Source organism: Myotis yumanensis, unplaced genomic scaffold (genome assembly GCF_028538775.1).
Source record: "Myotis yumanensis isolate MYYU_CA2020_CCGP unplaced genomic scaffold, mMyoYum1.0.hap1 SCAF_3, whole genome shotgun sequence".
NCBI lineage: Eukaryota > Metazoa > Chordata > Mammalia > Chiroptera > Vespertilionidae > Myotis > Myotis yumanensis.
In genome coordinates, this window is record NW_027223754.1 from 55231999 (window position 1) to 55250964 (window position 18966).

Sequence of the window (18966 nt, forward strand, 5' to 3'; positions counted from 1 at the left end):
GAAGCGGAGGACCGAATTAGTGAATTAGAAGACAAGGAAGCAAAACACACTCAAACTGTACGGCAAATGGAGAAAAAAATTAAAAGACAGGAGGAGAGCCTAAGGGAACTTTGGGACAACATGAAACGAAACAACATACGAATAATAGGGGTGCCAGAACAACAGAAAGATGAACATGGATTAGAAAACCTATTCGAAGAAATAATATCAGAAAACTTCCCTGAGGTGGGGAAGAAAAAAGTCACACAAGCCCAGAGAGTCCCAAACAAGGTGAACCCGAAAAGACCCACACCAAGACACATCATAATTACCATGGCAAATGTTCAGGATAAAGAGAGAATCTTACAGGCTGCAAGAGAGAGACGGAAAGTAACATACAAGGGAGCTCCCATTAGATTATCAAATGATTTCTCAACAGAAACACATCAGGCCAGAAAAGAATGGACGGAAATCTACAAAGTGATGCAAAGCAAAGGACTGAATCCAAGAATACTCTATCCAGCAAGGCTATCATTCAAAATTGAAGGGGAAATAAGAAGCTTCACAGACAAAAAAGGGCTAAGGGAGTTTATCACCACCAAGCCAGCCATGCAAGAAATGCTAAAGGGACTGGTGTAAAAAGAAGAAATATCAAGCTCAGAAAGAAAACAGCCACACACACACACAAAAAAAGAAATGGCTACAAACAAGTACCTTTCAATAATAACTTTAAATGTAAATGGACTAAATGCTCCAACCAAAAGACATCGAGTAGCTGAATGGATAAAAAAACATGACCCATACATCTGCTGTCTACAAGAGACCCACCTCATTAGAAGGGACTCACACAGACTGAAAGTGAAGGGATGGAAAAATATCTTTCATGGGAAAGGAAAGGAAAAGAAAGCTGGGGTAGCAATACTTATATCTGACAAAATACATCTCAAAGTGAAGGCCATAACCAGAGATAAGGAAGGCCACTTCATAATACTAAAGGGATCAATACAACAAGAAGATATAACCCTGGTAAACATATATGCACCCAATGCAGGAGCACCCACATACATAAGAAAACTTCTGGAAGATATCAGGGGAGAGATCGACAATAATACAATCATAGTAGGGGACTTTAATACACCACTGACATCACTGGATAAATCCGCTAGACAAACAATCAGCAAAGAAACAGCAATCCTAAATGACTCACTAGATCAGATGAACTTAATTGACATCTTCAGAACACTTCACCCCACAGCTGCGGAATATACATTCCTCTCAGGTGCTCATGGGACATATTCAAAAATAGACCACATATTGGGTCACAAGCAAAGTCTCCACAAATTCAAGAAGATTGAAATCATAAAAAGCATCTTCTCAGACCACGATGGCATAATGTTAGAAATAAACTACAATAAAAACAACCCAAAATACTCAAACACTTGGAAGCTGAATAGCATGTTATTAAATATTGATTGGGTTACCGATGACATCAAAGAAGAAATTAAAAACATCCTGGAAACTAATGACAATGAAAACACAACAATCCAAAACCTCTGGGACACAATGAAAGCAGTCCTGAGAGGGAAGTTTATAGCTCTACAGGCCTATCTCAAAAAACAAGAAAAAATGGTAGTTAGCCATCTAACTCTACAACTCAAAGAATTAGAAAGAGAGCAACAAGAAAACCCCAGAGTGAGCAGAAGGAAGGAGATAATAAAGATTAGAGCAGAAATCAATGAAATAGAGACCAAAAAAACAATACAGAAAATCAATGAAACCAAGAGCTGGTTCTTTGAAAGGGTAAACAAGATTGACAAACCCCTAGCCAGGCTCACCAAGAAGCAAAGAGAGAGGTCCCAAATAAACCAAATCAGAAATGATAGAGGTGAAATAACAACAGACCCCACAGAAATACAAATGATTGTTAAACAATACTACGGGCAACTCTACTCCAACAAACTAGACAACCTGGAGGAAATGGACAAATTCCTAGAAAAATACAACATTCCAAAACTCAATCAGGAAGAATCTAAAAACCTCAATAGGCCAATAACTATGGAAGAAATTGAAGCAGTCATCAGAAAGCTTCCAGCAAACAAAAGCCCAGGGCCAGACGGCTTCACAGGGGAGTTCTACCAAACATTCAAGGAAGAACTAAAACCTACCCTCCTCAGACTACTACAAAAAATTCAAGAGGAAGGAACACTTCCAAGCTCATTCTATGAAGCCAGCATCACCCTAATACCAAAACCAGGTAAAGACATCACAATGAAAGAGAATTACAGGCCAATATCCCTCATGAACATAGATGCCAAAATCCTCAACAAAATCTTAGCAAATCAGATCCAGCAGTACATCAGAAGGATCATACACCATGACCAAGTAGGATTTATCCCAGAGATGCAAGGATGGTACAACATCCGTAAATCAATAAATGTGATACATCACATAAACAAATTGAAAGAAAAAAACCACATGGTCATATCCATTGATGCAGAAAAAGCATTCGACAAAATCCAACACCCATTTTTGATAAAAACTCTCAGAAAGGTGGGAATAGAAGGATCATACCTCAACATAATAAAAGCCATATATGACAGGCCCACAGCCAACATCATACTCAATGGTCAAAAACTAACACCATTTCCCCTAAGAACAGGAACAAGACAGGGATGCCCACTCTCACCACTCCTGTTCAACATAGTACTGGAAGTATTAGCCATTGCAATTAGGCAAGAAGAAGAAATAAAAGGCATCCAAATTGGAAAAGAGGAAGTAAAACTGTCCTTATTTGCAGATGACATGATATTATACATACAAAACCCTAGAGACTCCATCAAAAAGCTACTAGACTTAATACATGAATTTGGCAATGTAGCAGGATACAAAATTAACCCCAAGAAATCTGAGGCATTTCTATACACCAATAGTGATCTTTCAGAAAGAGAGATTAGAAAAACAATCCCATTTACCATCGCACCAAAAAAATTAAGATACCTAGGAATAAACTTAACTAAAGAGGTTAAAGACCTCTACTCAGAAAACTACAGGACGTTGAAAAAAGAGATAGAGGAAGACATAAACAGATGGAAGAACATACCATGTTCTTGGATTGGTAGAACCAACATCATTAAAATGTCCATACTACCCAAAGCAATCTATAAATTCAATGCACTTCCCATTAAAATACCAATGGCCTTCTTCAAAGACCTAGAACAAACTCTCCAAAAATTCATCTGGAATAAAAAAAGACCCCGAATAGCTGCAGCGATCCTGAGAAAGAACAAAGTAGGTGGGATCTCAATGCCGGATATCAAGCTGTATTACAAAGCCACTGTTCTCAAAACTGCCTGTTACTGGCACAAGAACAGACATATAGATCAGTGGAATAGAATAGAGAGTCCAGAAATTAGCCCGAACCAATATGCTCAATTAATTTTTGACAAAGGAGGCATGAACATACAATGGAGCCAAGATAGTCTCTTCAATAAATGGTGTTGGGAAAATTGGACAGATATATGCAAGAAAATGAAACTAGACCACCAACTTACACCATACACAAGAATAAACTCAAAATGGATAAAGGACTTAAATGTACGACAGGAAACCATAAAAATTCTAGAAGAATACAAAGGCAACAAAATCTCAGACTTATGCCAAAACAATTTCTTCACTGATACAGCTCCTAGGGCAGTTGAAACTAAAGAGAAAATGAACAAATGGGACTACATCAAAATAAAAAGCTTCTGCACAGCAAAAGAAACCATCAACAAAACAACAAGAAAACCCACCTCGTGGGAAAACATATTTGCCAACGTCATATCTGATAAGGGCTTAATCTCCAAAATTTATAGGGAACTCATACAACTTAACAAAAAGAAGATAAACAATCCAATCAAAAAATGGGCAAAGGTTCTAAATAGACACCTTTCAAAAGAGGACTTTCAGAAAGCCAAGAGACATATGAAAACATGCTCAAAGTCACTAATCATCCGAGAGATGCAAATCAAAACAACAATGAGGTACCATCTCACACCTGTCAGAATGGCCATCATCAACAAATCAACAAACGACAAGTGCTGGAGAGGATGTGGAGAAAAAGGAACACTTGTGCACTGCTGGTGGGAATGCAGACTGGTGCAGCCACTATGGAAGGCAGTATGGAGGTTCCTCAAAAAATTGGAAATGGAACTCCCATTTGACCCTGTGATCTCACTTCTAGGAATATATCCCAAGAAACCAGAAACACCAATCAGAAAGGATATATGCACCCCTATGTTCATAGCAGCACAATTCACCATAGCTAAGATCTGGAAACAGCCTAAGTGCCCATCAGTAGATGAATGGATTAGAAAACTGTGGTACATCTACATGATGGAATACTATGCTGCTGTTAAAAAGAAGGAACTCCTACCATTTGCAACATCATGGATGGAACTGGAGAGCATTATGCTAAGTGAAACAAGCCAGTCAATGAAGGAAAAATACCACATGATCTCACTCATTCATGGATAATTAAGACCATTACAAACTTTTGAGCAATAATAAATACAGTGGCAGAGCTGCCTCAAACTGATTGTCAGACTGCAGTGGGAAGGCCAGGGAGGGTTGGGGGACAGGAAGGAGGGGAATAAGAGATCAACCGAAGGACTTGTATGCACCCATATAACCATAACTAATGGACATAAGACACTGGGGGGTAAGGGAGGGCAGGGGCTTGTCAAGGGCGGGGGGGGGGGGGAAGGACACTTATGTAATACCCTTTGTAATATTTTAAGCGAAAAATAAAAAAAAAATTTAAAAAAAAAAAAAAAAGAAAAGAAAACATTGATACAATGTTGCGGTCAGGCTGGCTGAAGCCCGGCTGACTGAAAGCCGGTTTCTGGGGTTTTGTTTAGCTTCTATATTTGTTACATAGTTGCTTAGAGTTGCAGCTGAGAGGCTGGCAAGTCAGGCGGGGAACGTTGGAGTCCGCAGTCACTGGAGCAAGCAAGCCTCCCTGTTCGCTTCAGTGCATGGCTGCCGGCCGCCATCTTTGCTGACAGTTAATTTGCATAAGGATATGCTGATTAGCCAATGGGAAGGGTAGCGGTAGTACGCTAATTACCATGTTTCTCTTTTATTAGTGTAGATTTTTCTAAACTCTCCATGTCTAAATTTCTTAACAATTGCAGTTATTATATACCGGAGGCCTGGTACACAATATTTGTGCACGGGGGGGAGGGTGTCCCTCAGCCCAGCCTGCACCCTCTCCAATCTGGGACCCCTCGAGGAATGACCGACTGCCTACAGTCGGACATCCCTCTCACAATCTGGGACCACTGGCTCCCAACCACTCGCCTGCTTGCCTGATTGCCCCTAACCACTTCTGCCTGCCAGCCTGATCACCTCCTAACCACCACCCTGACAGCCTGATTGACAACTAACTTCTCCCTTGCCGGCCCAATTGCCCCCAACTGCCCTCCCCTGCAGGCCTGGTTGCCCCCACTGCCCTCCCTTGCAGGCCTGGGTACCCCCCCAACTGTCTTCCCCTGCAGGCCTGGTCGCCCCCAACTGCTGTCCCCTGCAGGCCCAGTCACTCCTAACTGCCCTCTCCCGCAGGCCTGATTGCTCCCAAATGCCCTTCTTTGCCAGCCACCTTGTGGTGGCCATCTTTGACTACATGGGGGTGGCCATCTTATGTCCATCCACATGGGGGTGGCCATCTTGGCGGCCATCTTGTGTGTTGGAGTTATAGTCAATTTGCATATTATCTCTTTATTATATAAGATGTAGTTGATAATCGCATCCTGATGTATATAAAAATTTTGAGAAAACACTTCAGCTCACAGAGCAATATGTTCTTCACCTTAAGGATAAACACAATCATTTATTTGATCACTTCATAATCTGGACTCCACTTGGAAGGGATCACCAGAGAATGATGTCTTAAAGATCTTAAAGATGCCTCTCACTTTTCCTCTTCCTCCCCCTCTTTATTATTGTTATTACTAGAGGCCCGGTGCATGAAATTTGTGCACTGCGGGGGTTATCCCTCAGCTCCACCTGCACCCTCTCCAATCTGGGAACCCCCCGAGGGATGTCCTACTGCTGGTTTAGTTGGACATTCCTCTCACAATCCAGGACTGCTGGCTCCTAATTGCTCGCCTGCCTGCCTGCCTGATTGCCCCCAACTGCTTCTCCCTGCCAGCCTGATTGCTCCCTAACCGCTCCCCTGTCGGCTTGATTGAGGCCTAACTACTCCCCTGCTGGCATGATCATCCCCAACTGCCCTCCCCTGCCTGCCCTATCACCCCCAACTGCCCTCCCCTGCTGGCTTGGTCGCCCCCAACTGTCCTCGCCTGCCAGCCTGATGGCCCCCAACTGCCCTCCCCTGCTGGCCTGTTCACCCCAACTGCCCTCCCCTCCTGACCTGATCGCCCACTACTGTGCTCCCCTGCTGGCCATCTTGTGGTGGCCATCTTGTGGAGGCCATCTTGTGACGACATGCAGGTGGCCATCTTGTGATGACGTGAGGGGGCAAGGGCCACTTAGGCTTTTATTAGTATATATTATTAATAATTTTTCTTATCTGCTCTAGGATTAGCTTGGATTAGTAATTAGCCAACTTTGTTTAACTCAACTTTTTCAAGCAAGCACCAAACAAAATGCAGGCACAGAAAACACTGATCAGAATATTCTAAATCCATTCATTCACCACTTTTAGCTATTCATTTATCACTATATTGAACAAATTCAGCTAAATTTTTTGAGATCTGGTGTTGGGGAAAACCCTCAGCAGCTACAGAAGAACAATACATACAAAGAAACCAATACTACAGCAAACACTGGCATAATACTTACCTTACCCAGATCATACAGTTGATTATTTTTAGCCATTTTTTTCAGTTTAATACTGTCTAAAGACAATAACAGCAGCAATAGCAGAACATTAGCTTTATATTGTTTACAGAAACATTCTAAAATATAAGGGTTTGGAAAGTTTGAATATAAAGAAACAGAAAATTATAGCAAAGAGTAGCAAAAAGGAAGCTGGTAGAGTATTGTTAAAATGTAACAAAATAGCTTCAAGGAATAATCTTTACTTAAAATTACAAGAGCCCCAATAGCATGGATTTAAATTATAGAAGCCAAAATATAATAAAACTAAAATGAGAAGTAGACAAATGTACAATAACTGTAAAATTTTACTAAATCATTTCTAGAACATTTAAACAATTAATAAAGCTACAGAAGTTTTAAAAACATATTTTTATTTTATTATTTTTTGACTTTTTATAAGTGTTCATTTTAATCAAACAGAGGATACACCAGGAAGCAAGATCTCAACAGACCAAGAAGAATGCTTCCTGAAGAACATATTTTTAATATATAGAATGTTACCCATTAAAAAATGGAGTATAGCTATTTTAAACAGCATATGTAAGAAACATTTGCAATTATTGACCAAAAATAATGACCATTTGGTTAACGGTAAAGTAAGGCTTTAAAAAATACAAAAAGTTTGAAAAACAGAATTTTCTTTGACCATAATTAATTATATTTCAAATCATAAGCAAAAACATATTAGTAAATGCCTAAATTTATTGAATATAAAAATAATTTTCTAAATAGCTTATATATAAAATAAGATATCATAGTAGAAAATAATAAAGTTTTAAAATAAATGTAATAAACTACTACATAACAATATTTTTCAGTGTACTGAAGCAGTAGAGGAACAATTATATTATTTTAATACATATATTAGCAAAGAAGAAAGGCCAACACTAATGTACTAATCACCAACCTAAAATATTATAGAACAAGTAACAAAATAATATTTTAAAAGGAAAAATTAATAATAAAAGAGCAGAAATTAATAAAACGAAGAGAGCAAAACTGTTTCTTGAAACATAATAAAATTGATAGATCTGGATTATAGGTCTTAAACAAATTTTTGAAAAGGGAAAGACAATTCACAAATAGCTGATATCAGGTTATCAGATATTTAAAAGATAATGAGAGAATGTTATAAACAACTATATGCAAAATGTGAAATGGACAAATCACTAGAAAAATACAACTTACAAAACTTAAATCAAAGAGAAAACCCAAATAATTCTATAAATCCCATTAATTATTCTACTGTTTGGGTACTTAACTCTTTTCTTTAAATCTTTTTTGTAACTGTTTTACATTTTTCCAGCCATACTATTGAGAAAATATGTGTCAATAAATAGAATATGAAATTCTAATGTGAAGAAAGAAAAGAAGACTAGGAGGATCAAACATGGCAGTCAATAGGAAGTTAGAAAGGGAGAGAGTGTGAATGAGTAAAGGAGCAAGAGAGGAGTGTGTGGACGTGTGGAGTGTGTGTGTGTGTGTGAGTGTGGGTCAGTTAGGTCTTGCAGGAGTCGTGGGGACTGGCGGAGCAGGCTCTCTTAGATGGGGAGCCCCTGCTATCACCACAGGCACTCCCTGGCCAATGCGGCTTTGGCCCAGAGCCCAATCCACCTTGAAGAAGGGAGCAGTGGAGCTCAGGAGCAAAGCCACACCAACACCGAAACTGGCCTCAGACACCACCCCAGACCTGTGCAGGGAGCTGCTTGCTAGCCATAACCCATGTAGAACCACCACCGTGCCCCAGCAGTGAGTAGTGCAGTACCTCTCGACAGTATCCAAGACGTCTATAGTAAGCATTCACCAGAGTGACCCCCTGCCCAAGGCCACCTCACCAGCCCACCAAGGGGGACCCCTGTACCCACCCCAGCCCCAGGCCCCAGAACCTTGTTGCCAATCTGATCCAGAGTAACACAGCTTGCACCCCACTCCAGGCCACAGGAGAGTGTAGACTGTTCAACCCAGAGCAACCCGTGCCTGCCCCACTTTGTGTTCGGAAGGGGTACTCAGACTACCCAGTGCCTGTTCCAACCCAGGCCCAGGGACTTGCTGTGGGGAGTGAACTGGAGTAACCCAGCACAGGCTCCACTCCAGGCTACAGGAGAGCTCTGACTTTGCAACCCAGAGCAAGCCACACCCCCTACACCCTAGACCCCGGAAGGGGCTAGCAGAGCAACCCATCTCGCACCTCATTCAGCACTACTGTGCCAACCTAGAGTAACCCAGGGCATGAGCCACTCTAGGCCACAGGAAACCACTGCCAGGGAGACCTAGAGCAATCCAGTGAGCCCAGCTAGGGGACACAGGACCACACTGGAAATGCACTGCCAGAAGGTCCTAGGGCTCTATCTTGCCTTGGGTGCTGGGGTCACACAGGGAATTGCATGCCAGAGGGCTCTGGGTCCTCATAGGAGTCGCACATCATAAGAAATGTGCATGTGCCCCCACCAACTCTGAGTATCTAAAGCAGACCACTGAGGGACCAGAGCTGTGGGAGAAGAGGGTACAACTCAGAGCAGAGACAATAAAGATGTGAAATTCAAGGCAGACCCAGAGTCCAGACTAACGAATGAGTCCCAGATGATTGAACTATTAGGGACTTCAACCTTTCAGACTCCAAGCAGGGTGCTCAGGGTCAGAAAGATATAGCTAAAATGGAGAGACAAAGAAACAATCCCCAAAGGAAAGAAAAGGAGGAGTCGCCAGAAAGAGAACTAAATGAAATGGAGGCAAGCAATATGTCAGAGAAATAATTCAGATTAATTCAGTTTATAAAGATGCTCAACCAGCTGGATGAGAAATTCACCATCATATGCAAAAATCAAGAGAAAATGAAGAATGACATAATGGCATTAAAGAACACACTGGAAGGTTTCAGCAGTAGACTAGAAGAAGCAGAGGACCAAATCAGTGAGTTAGAGACAGGGCAGAAAAACACACCCAATCTGAACAGCAATTGGAAAAATATTTAAAAAGCGGAGGAGAGTTTAAGAGAGCTTTGGGACAACATGAAATTAAGCAACATCGCATAATAGGGGTGCCAGAAGGACAAGAAGAGGAGCAAGGATTAGAAAACTTATTTGAAGAAATAATGACAGAAAACTTCCCTGACTTGGTAAGAAAAAAGTCACACATGCACAGAGTCCCAAACAAGATGAACCCAAAAAGCCCACACTAAGACTTGTCAGAATTACAATGGCAAACATTAACGACAAAGAGAGAATATTAAGTGCTGCCAGAGAGAGACAGAAAGTCACCTACAAGGGATCACCATTGAACTATCAAATTATTTCTCAACAGAAACACATCAGGCCAGAAGGGAATGGAATGAAGTATAGAAGTGATGCAAAGCAAGGGACTGGATACAGGAATACTCAATCCAGCAAGGCTATCATTCAAAATTGAAAGGGAAATCAGGAGCTTTGCAGACATAAAATGGCTAAGGTATTTTATTAACACCATGCCACAATGCAAGAAATGCTAAAGGGACTGTAGTAAAAAGAATAAATAGAAAGAGAAGAAAGAAAACAGGCATAAAGAATTAAAATGGCAACAAACAGGTCCTTTTCAATAATAACCATAAACATAAATGGATTAAATGCTTCAATCAAAAGATGTAAGGTAGCTGAGTGGATAAGAAAACATGACCCACATATTTGCTCCCTACAAGAGACCCAGCTCAGAACAAAGGACTCACACAGACAAAGTGGAGGGATGGGAAAAGATTTTTAGTCAAATGGAAAAGAAAAAAGAAAAAGCTGGAGTAGCAATACTTATAACTGACAAAATAGACCTTAAAGTTAAGTCCATAACCATGGATAAGGAAGGCCACTTCTTAATACTAAAGGGATCAATACAACAAGTGGATATAACTCTGGTAAATATATATGCACTCAATGCAGGAGGAAGCAAATACATAAAAAATCTTCTGAAAGATATCAAGGGTGAGATCGACAGCAGTACAATTATAGTAGGGTTCTTTAATACCCCATTGACATCACTAGATAAATCTTCTAGACAAAAAAATCATCAAAGAAATAGCAATCCTAAGTGACTTACTAGATCAGATGGAACTAACTGTTATCTTCAGAACATATAACCCCAAAGCTATGGAATATACATTCTTCTTGAGTACTCACGGGACATTTTAAAAGATAGACTACCTAATAGGAAACAGGCAAAATATCTTCAAATTCAAGAAGATTGAAATTATATAAAGCATCTTCTCAGATCACAATCGCATAAAATTAGAAATCAACTACAATAAAAACAATTAGAAAATCCAAACACTTGAAGGTTAAATAGCATGCTATTAAACAATGATTGGATCACCAGAGAGATCAAAGAAGAAACATCCTGGAAACAAATGAAAACATAACAATCCAAAATCTATGAGACACAGTGAAAGCAGTAGTGAGAGGGAAGTTCATAGCTCTACAGGCCTAACTCAAAACAAAACAAAACAAAACAAGAAAAACTGGTAAGAAATTATCTAACCCTACAACTTAAAGAATTAGAAAGAGAGCAACAAAAAAAGCCCAGGGTAAGTAGAGAAATGAAATAATAACAATCAGAGAGGAAATAAATGATATAGAGACAAAAAAACAAACAAACAAACTCCAGGGATGCAAGGCTGGTACAATATCCGCAAATCAATAAACATGATACATCACATAAACAAATTGAGAGACAAACACCACATGATCCTTTCAATTGATGCAGAAAAAGCATTTGACAAAATCCAACACCCTTTCTTGATAAAACTCTCAGCAAAGTGGGAATAGAGGGATCATACCTCAACATAATAAAAGCCTTATATGACAAGCCTACTCAATGGGAAAATCATACTTAATGGGAAAAAACTAAAACCATTTCCCCTAAGAACAGGAATAAGACAGGTATGTTCACTTTCACTACTCCTGTTTGACATAGTATTGGAAATGCTAGCCATAGTGATCAGACAAAAAGAAGAAATAAAAGGTTTCCATATTGGTAAAGAAGTAAATCTGTTCTATTCTCAGAGGACATGATATTGTACATAAAAACAAAAACCCTAAAAACTCCATCAAAATTCTACTAGAGTTAATAAATGAATTTGGCAACATAGCAGGATACAAAATTAACATCCAGAAATATATGGCATTTTTATAGAACAACTAGAGGCCTGGTGCATGGAATTCATGCACAGGTTGGGGGAGAGGTTCCCCTCAGTCAAGCCTGCACCCTCTCCAATCCAGGACCCCTCTGGGGATGTCCGACTGCCGGTTTAGGCCCAATCCTGGGTATCGGGCCTAAACCGGCAGTTGGACATCCCTCTCACAATCCTGGACTTCTGGCTCCTAACTGCTCACCTGCCTGCCAGCCTGATCGCCCCTCACTGCCCCCCCTCCTGGCCTGATTGCCCCCAACTTCCCCACCCCCCACTGGCCTGATTGCCCCCAACTGCCTCCCTGTTGGCCTGGTCGCCCCACTCAGCCTGCTGCTCGGGGATTTGGTCATCCCTCAAACCCCCTGCTGGCCAGGTTGCCCCACACAGCCTGCTGCTTGGTCGTTTGGTCACCCCTCACTAACCCCCCTGATGGATGGGTCGCCCCATGCTGCCTGCTACTAGGTCATTTTGTCGCCCATCACTAACCCCCTGCTGGTCTGGTTGTCCCACACAGCCTGTTCGGTCATACGTTCGGTTGCAATGGTCACTTAGGCTTTTATATAGCTAGATAATGGACTCACACACAAAAAAAGGAAACTAAAAAATCAATCCCATTTACCTATGCAGTAAAAAAAAATAAGATATTTAGGAATAAACTTAAGTAAGGAGGTAGAAGATCCTTCCTTGAAAACTACAGAATATTGAAAAAAGAGATAGATGAAGATATAACCAAATGGAAGAATATACTGTGTTGATGGACTGATAGAATCAACATCATTAAAATGTCCATACTACCCAAAGCATTCTATAGATTCCATGCAATCCCCATTAAAATACCAACAGCATGTTTCACAGACCTAAAACAAACTCTCCAAAAATTCATCTGGAATAAAAAAAGACCCCGAATAGCCGCAGCAATCCTGAGAAAGAAGAACAAAGTTGGAGGGATCACAATACCATATATCAAGCTATATTACAAAGCCACTGTTCTCAAAACTGCCTGGTATTGGCCCAAGAACAAACATATAGGACCAATGAAACTTAACAAAGAACCCATAAATTGACCCAAGCCATTATACTCAATTAATATTTGACAAGAGAGGCAAGAGCATACAATAGAGTCAAGTCTCTTCAATAAATGGTGCTGGGAAAATTGGACAGATACATGCAAAAAAATGAAACTAGACCATCAACTTACACCATACACACACACAAAAAAAACACCTCAAAATGGATAAAAGACTTAAATGTAAGACAGGAAACCATAAAAATCTCAGAAGAATCCATAGGCAGCAAAATAGACATATCTCCTAGCAATATCTTTACCAATACATCTCCTAGGACAAAGGAAACTAAGGCGAAAATAAACAAATGGGACTACATCAAAATAGAAAGCTTCAGCATAGCAAAAGAAACCATCAACAAAACAATAAGAAAGCCCACTGCATGGGAGAACATATTTGCCAATGTGACATCTGATAAGGGTTTAATCTAAAAAATTTATAGGGAACTCATACAACTTAACAAAAGGAAGATAAACAATCCACTCAAAAAATGGACAAAGGACCAAAATAGACACTTCTCAAAAGTGGACATACAAAAGGCCAAGAGACATATGAAAAAATGCTTAAAGTCACTAATCATCTGAGAGATGCAAATCAAAATGACAATGAGGTACCATCTCACACCTGTCAGAGTGGCTATCATCAACAAATCAACAAAGGACAAGTGTTGGCAAGGATATGGAGAAAAAGGAATCCTCGTACACTACTCATAGGAATACAGACTGGTGCAGCCTGGAAAATTTAAAATGGAACCTCCATTTGACCCAGTAATCCCACTTCAAGAAACCAGAAACACCAATCAGAAAGGATATATGCACCCCTATGTTCATAGCAGCACAATTTACAATAGCTAGGATTTGGAAATAGCCTAAGTGCCCATCAGCAGATGAGTGGATTAGAAAACTGTGGTACATCTACACGATGGAATATTGTGCTGCTGTTAAAAATAAGGAACTCTTAACATTTGCAACAGCATGGATGGATATGGAGAGCATTATGCTAAGTGCAATAAGCCAGTGGGAGAAAGATAAATATCACATGATCTCACTCATTTTTGGATTATAATGAACTACATAAAGTGATGAACAAAAATAGATCCAGACACACAAAGCATTGGAACAACTGTCAAACCTCAGTGGGAAGGCAGGGGAAGGAGGGGGGTGGGGATGGCGGGTAAGAGATCATCCAAAAGACTTGTATGCATGCATATAAGCATAACCAATGGACACAGACAATAGGGGGGTGAGGGCATGTGCTGGGGGGTGGGAGTGACCGGGGAGAGGTCAATGGGGGGAAAAGGAGACACATGTAATATTTTCAACAACAACAAAATAATAAATAAAAACAGTAAATAAAAGACAGAAAAACCCATGAAAAGAATGCAAGTGATAGCTAATCAACAAAAGAAATTACATGATGTGATGTCTATTGCACAAGGTTTTTATTGCTATGAAGCTATAAACTGTAAAATGCCAAGTGGAAAACTTGCCACAAAATGCATTAACTATAAAACTGTGTGGGTAGCTTTCTTGTGATGGCATCCATCTGTTCCTGAAACAAATGGAAACTTTAAGAATCATTTTAAATAATATAAAAACTTTGCAAGACAGATAGGAGTCATAAATGAAATGCCTTGTAAAGTTGAGTTTTTATAACCTGATTAATCTCAATTCAATTTATAAATCTACATGTTTTGTAGGATACATAAGCATGTAGATGACTTTACTTTGTTATGTGTGTGTGTGTGTGTATGTAGTGGTGTTACTGTATGCAGTAGAGGGGAAAGAGGGAAGTAAATTAAAGAGAAAAATAAAAGTTTAAAAATAGCCAACCATGTATGATGCAACCTAATTCAGGTAAAATAATATATGTACATAAATTAATTTAAAAATAAAATGTGATGCATGATATATTGTTAGTGAAAAACAAAGGGTTTATAGTAATTTGTAGATTATGATTTTGAATATATAAAGTAAAAACCCAAGTTATATACATGTTTACATAAGTTTTACTATTACTGGGTTAATCAGAGATGAGAAAATGAAAGGGGGAATCAAAGAGAAGATTAAAATCTGGTACTCGTGTTTAGTTTTTAAATAGTATTTTTCTCACTTAAATAAAAAACTCATTTTAAATTAATCATGTCACATTATATCATGTTTTTCACATTAATGTCATAATTTTCTTTTAAAAAAATAGTAGTCTTTAAAATCAGATGGAACTATATTGGTAGAAATTCTGCCATGTGAGATGTCTGAGATTTTGCTGCCTGTTTTCTTCTGGGATTTTGATGGTTTTGCAACTTAACATTTAAGTCTTTTATCAATTTTGAGTTCATTTGTGTGTATTTTGTAAGTTGGTGGCCCAATTTCATTTTTTTGCATGTACCTGTCTAATTTTTCCAGCACCATTTATTCAAGAGATTGTCTTACCTCCATTGTATGCTCTTGCCTTTTTTGTCCAATATTAATTGAGAGTAATGGTTTGGGTCAATTTCTGAGGTCTCTGTTCTGTTCTATTGATCTATATGCCTATTCTTGTGATAGCACCAGGCTGTTTTGATTACAGTGGCTTTGTAACCTAGCTTGCTATCTGATATTGTGATTCCTCCAACGTTTGTTCTTCTTTTTCAAGATTGCTGTGGCTATTTGGTGTCTTTTTTGTTTCCATATAAATTTTGGAGTATTTGTTCTATATCTGTGAAATATGCCGTTGATATTTTAATAGGGATTGCATTGAATCTGTAGATTGGTTTCGGTAGTATGGACATTTTAATGATGTTAGTTTTACCAATTCATAAACATGGTATATTCTGCCATTTTTTTAATCTCTTCCTCTATCTCTTTTTTCAATGTTCTGTAGTTTTCCAGTATTCTCAGACATTGTATTAGAAAAAAAAACTTTTTGTTTGTTTGCTTGTTTGTTTTTGTGAATCTTCACTTGAGGATATTTTTCCATTGATCTCTAGAGAGAATGGAAGGGAGAGGGAGAGACAGAGAGAGAGAAACATCAATGTGAGAGAGACACATCAGTTGGTTGCCTCCTGCATTCATCCAAACTAGAGCTGAGGATCCAGCTTGCCTTTGACTGGAATTGAATCCAGGACCCTTCAGTCCTTGGGCCAACGCTCTATCTACTGAGCAAAACTTGTCAGGGCAAAACACTCTTTAAAAAAATAATCTTAAGGCAACTTTCAATACATAAAACTACATTGCTTAAATGAATGGCTGAGGAGGAGAGGAGAGCCTTAAAGTTTACTCTGAGTCACAAAGCTTATTAATCAATGCTAATTAATCAATCGTAGTTCCTACTTCCTTTCTCTTAAAATAATGCTTATGCTAAAAAAAAGTAAACAGAAAGTTTGTGAAATACAAATACATATTTTAATTATTGAACTTATTCAATAATTTGAACATTTCCTTATTTGTTTAATGTGTATTAAATAATATTATTTGAAAAACTGTAGTGAAAGTGTATTCCCATTAAAATTAACAGACAACACTCTGGTTATTTGTATTACAAAATTTTGGCTTTTCAGGCAGAGATTTTGTCATTTATTTATTTATTTATTTATTTATTTATTTAAAATATATTTTATTGATTTTTTACAGAGAGGAAGAGAGAAAGATAGAGAGTTAGAAACATCGATGAGAGAGAAACATCGATCAGCTGCCTCCTGCACATCTCCTACTGGGGATGTGCCCGCAACCCAGGTACATACCCTTGACCGGAATCGAACCTGGGACCTTTCAGTCCCCAGGCCGATGCTCTATCCACTGAGCCAAACCAGTTTCGGCTGTCATTTATTTTTGATGTAATATAGCCCATAGTAGAAACTGGACTATTGCATGCATATGGTTACAATGTTATGCAGATGTGGAAAAATCATTTTACCTTTATTCCATACAGCTAAGAATCATCCATTTACTTAAAAGAAAGGTTTCAGGGGAAAAGAATATAGCATCATTAAAGGAAAATTTATAATACATTTCTAAAATTGCCTGTTAAAAAGGAAATTTCATTTCTATTTACTTTAGTAGGTTATAGATATGCAATCTTTACCACTAATATTATTAAAACTCATGCCTGGGATTCTGTAATGTATATTTTAACTTATTCTGTTACCCCAGTTTCAAATTCACCTTGAGAAAGCATCCTAGAAGCATCCTTTATCTTAGGAAAGCCATAAAAATAAATTACATAAAAATAACTATTTCTAATGGTACCTGGTCTCAACAAGTCAATAGTTAACAGGCTATCAGAATTTTTCCTAACATTTTGTTTTACTAGTAGAATCACTATATTGGCCAGTTTGGCTTAAAAAATCCCTCTAGAGTTGGACATTGATATACAGTGACTATTTCAATCAACCCTTATTGCAGTAAAATCATGTGTGACTATATAAATATTTATTTTATTTATAGATATGTCAGTGAAATATATATCTGTTAAGAGAGAGAGACATTATGAATGAAAGTCCAGGTTACCAAGAAATTTTGACATTATGAATAAAAGTCCAGGTTACCAAGGATAACCAAGAAATTTTGCTTCTTTTGGTGTTTGACGTGCTCAAAGTAAAAGGATAGCCCTGATGGATTGAACAGCAAATTACCATGATAGACTTGTCCATGTGGATGTGAAAAGGTGGAGTGGGGCTCTAGCCAGGACCCACCATGTAGAGCTCTAGAAGTTAGTCTTCACTATGCATAAGGATGACACAGAGGATAGGAAAATAGGTGTCTTACATTAGCATAAGAAATGCAAATATCCAATGGCTATCACTCAAGCTATATTTATGTGGCAGAATTAAATCTAAAATCTATAGTAAAAGCCAAATGTAGCTAAATAGATTAAAAAATTAATCATTATTGTTGAGATTATTACAGAGGTCTCTCTGTCCCTCCTCCCCCCCTGCCCAATAGCTTCTCTCCACCAGGTTCCCAACCCACCCCGGGTCCTTGCCCACCCTATTGTCTATGGCCATAGGTAATGCATACATGCATATAAGATCTTTGTCTAATCTCTTCCCACACCCCCACACCCTCTTCCCTCTGAGAATCGTCAGTCTGTTCCATTCCCATGCCCCTCATTCTATTCCATTCACCAGTTTATTCTGTCCACCACATTTTTTATTCATTTGATTTTTAGATTCAATTGTTGATAGATATGTATTTGTTGCCACTTTATTGTTCATATTTTTTATCTTTACCTTTTCTTTCTTCTTCCTCTTCTTAAAGAATACCCTCCAGCATTTCATATAATACTGGTTTGGTGGTGATGAACTCCTTTAGCCTTTTCTTATCTGTGAAGCTCTTTATCTGACCTTCAATTCTAAATGATAGCTTTGCTAGATAGAGTAATCTTTGTTGTAGGTTCTTGCTAATCATCACTTTGAATATTTCTTGCCACTCCCTTCTGGCCTACATAGTTTCTGTTGAGAAATCAGCTGACAGTTTTATGGGCACTCCCTTGTAGGTAACTGTTTTTCTCTTGCTGCTTTTAGGATTCTCTCTTTGTCCTTTGCTTGTGGCATTTTAATTATGAATGTGTCTTGGTGTGGTCCTCTTTGGGTTCCTCATGTTTGGTGTTCTCTGTGCTTCCTGGACTTGTAAGTCAATTTCAGCAGGTAGAGGAAGTTTTCAGTCATTATTTCCTCAAATAGGTTTTTAATATCTTGTCACTCTCTTCTTCTGGCACTCCAATAATTCTGATGTTGGTACGCCTAATGTTGTGCCAGAGGCTCCTTACACTATCTTCATATTTTTGGATTCTTCTTTCTTTTTGCTCTATTGGTTGGATGTGTTTTGCTTCCTCATATTTCAAATCATTGACTTGATTTTTGGGATCTTCTAGTCTACTATTGAATCCCTGTATACTATTTTTTATTTCAGT